The following is a 2500-nucleotide window of genomic DNA, read 5'->3' as shown; positions in this document are numbered from 1 at the left end:
TGTCTCTGTACTCAATCCTACCCTTCATTCAGTGAGTAAACTTAGATTCAGTCTGTCCTTAGGGTGATAATTTTCAACCATTTGACTACCGTCCTTGTTTTAATATTTCATCTAGGTCGTCAAATCGTATTAGATATATAAATCTTCAAGAAAAAACAAGTCAATAAATAAACATTCGCTGAATCCCTCAAATTTGAAAAAAGGCATGCAAGTTTCAATGATACAATTGAAGACCTAAAAAAAAACACACAGATTAAGACAAAACGATATGCCCAAATTATCCACAAGAATATGGGCATCTCAGTATTTTTTTCTATCGAACCATCGATGATACAGCTATGAAACAAGATGTTCTATGTTATCTTTAAGTTCCAAAACTTAGTGAATTCGAAAGTCTTCACTTCTCAACGGCAGTCAAAAACACTGCGCTTTCTAATTTCTATCACACGTCTAACTACCTCCTTACCAGACGATCAACTGTCCTTAATTCAGCCGTGTACGACCCCAAGGAGTCAATGTCCACTGGTCTGTTGGACATGACGGCTGTGCTCCTACCCTTGGCAAGCAAGATGCTCTGAGTCATCACGTCCTATTTCTGTAAACGCCTTGTGAGCAGGCATTGTTGACATGGTCTACAAATCCTTCATTCCCCGGGCTTTTCCTTCTTCTGAATAAAATCAGTTGGCGTTAGTCAAAATAAAAACTGAAAAATTCTCCTCTGACGAACAGAATCGCCGCCTAAAACATGTTCATCCGATAAGTCTTGCATTTCAGACAATCCCAACCGTGTTCCATCATTAGTAACTGTTTTGGTGTTTTAAGATCTATGCCTGCCCTAGTATAAAAAATGGACATAACATTACATAAGTAACCTTTTTCTGTCTTTAAGAGGTGTAGAGAAACTACATAAATCAATAACTTCTCAGTTTGCCGTTAACAGACTGGGGGCCATTTATACTTAACGTTTCCCATCAAATCCCCTAGATCATCTAGGCTCTGCTCAAAGAAACACGTCGTCTGCTTATTTACAATTTCAGCGTCAGACGGAAGTGCGCTGCAAGTAATATCATCATCAAAAGTTCGTCAAAACTTGAAATTGTAAACAAACAACCAAACGACGTACTTCTTGAAGCAGATATATCAACAATACACAAGTGTTCATGCACTGAAGCCTTGGTTCCTACTATTTATGCATCTTGATTTAGGCTTAGCTGGCATGGTGTCCTGTGTTTGATTTGTTTGTTTAGATCCTCCTCAGACATACCTAATAACCCAAGGTAAAGGATTCTACTTCATCTGAAAAAAGAGCTACCTTAGACAAATCACAGCCTTGAAGCGTGGTGTTTCACAGACGAAACGGTCTGTGTACAAGCAGACACGGGCAGGCACGAGGACGATAAAATGTCCCCGCCGGCCAGGTAGTCACGTGACTAGCGCCATCTTGCTTAGTTCTGCATGCATAAACATACGCAATTTAATTCAAACGCTGGCTCATTCATGCAACTAAAAGCAACTGTTGTGCTTCCGAGAATGAATTGTTGCAAACGCCCCATGAAAAGATGTGGGGAAAACATTCCACAAGTGACAGTTTATTATGAAATAATGATTATAAAAGGGGTAAAAATGTGAGTGAAAATTAGGAAGCTAACTGCGCTGAACTGAGCTTGTTGACAGTGACATTGAAAGTGCAATGAGAGACTGACAGCAAGGGTGTAGTTAGATGTTTCTTTAAGAAATATTTAAGCGTCATATTTCCCGCCAACTCTTTACAGAAAATAATAAAAGGGTATAGGCGTCTGCATGGCAGCAAAAAAGAAAAGAAAAAAAAAACTTGCAACATTTGCAACCCTACGCCTTTTGTCATAAAAACCAACATCAGACTATTTACGTCCACATTTATTGTTTATTCACTTATAACAACGAATATTGTAGTTGGCTCATGTAATCGAAATGGTGAGTTGGAGGGAGGTGATGATTCACTCTGCCGTGAGGAAACTTGAACCACGGTTTATATAAATACCCTAGCCATAATACTCCAATTCCTTTAACTTCTCTTCCATATAATATTGCTGTCATTGTTTATGATCTGGATATATTTTAATGTCGAAGGTGTACAAATTAAAGACAGACGGGCAGAACTTGGAAAATTAACTAGTGATTCTGTTTGTGAACTGATCCATTTCATGTGAACATGCAACGGATAAGAACTTGGGAACTAGTTACACTATTTGTCAAGAAAAGAAACGAACAAACGATTAAATAACACTTAATAAATTGTCAACAAGTAGAAACGAGAATCCTCCTCAGTAAGCACCACATGAAAATATTTTATATACAATTCAACGCAAAAACCCTTGAAGGACCTCCATTGCTACTCATATATCACACAACTACAAAAAAAGAAACTCATACTTTCTGCACCCCAATGAGAATATTCTTCCAAAACAGCATCTCCATACCAAACTCAAATGACACAATAAATAGTTATTTTAAGACGATT

General features: G+C 37.9%; 1 protein-coding gene across 5 annotated transcripts in view; it reads right to left on the bottom strand.

Annotated features, from left to right (window-relative positions):
* Positions 1-2500, bottom strand: part of LOC143022075 (ras-related and estrogen-regulated growth inhibitor) — a gene marked incomplete at its 3' end in the record, with an annotated part of 67174 nt that overhangs the window by 37656 nt on the left and 27018 nt on the right. The window contains 1 exon segment of one of the 5 annotated variants that reach the window (XM_076180050.1): positions 467-538. 5 annotated transcript variants of the gene reach the window in all.

This window comes from Oratosquilla oratoria, chromosome 3 (assembly GCF_046742065.1).
Source record: "Oratosquilla oratoria isolate Oo_2021 chromosome 3, ASM4674206v1, whole genome shotgun sequence".
Classification (NCBI taxonomy): domain Eukaryota; kingdom Metazoa; phylum Arthropoda; class Malacostraca; order Stomatopoda; family Squillidae; genus Oratosquilla; species Oratosquilla oratoria.
The sequence above is the reverse complement of the archived record's forward strand: the minus strand, read 5'-3'. Positions and strand labels throughout refer to the sequence as shown.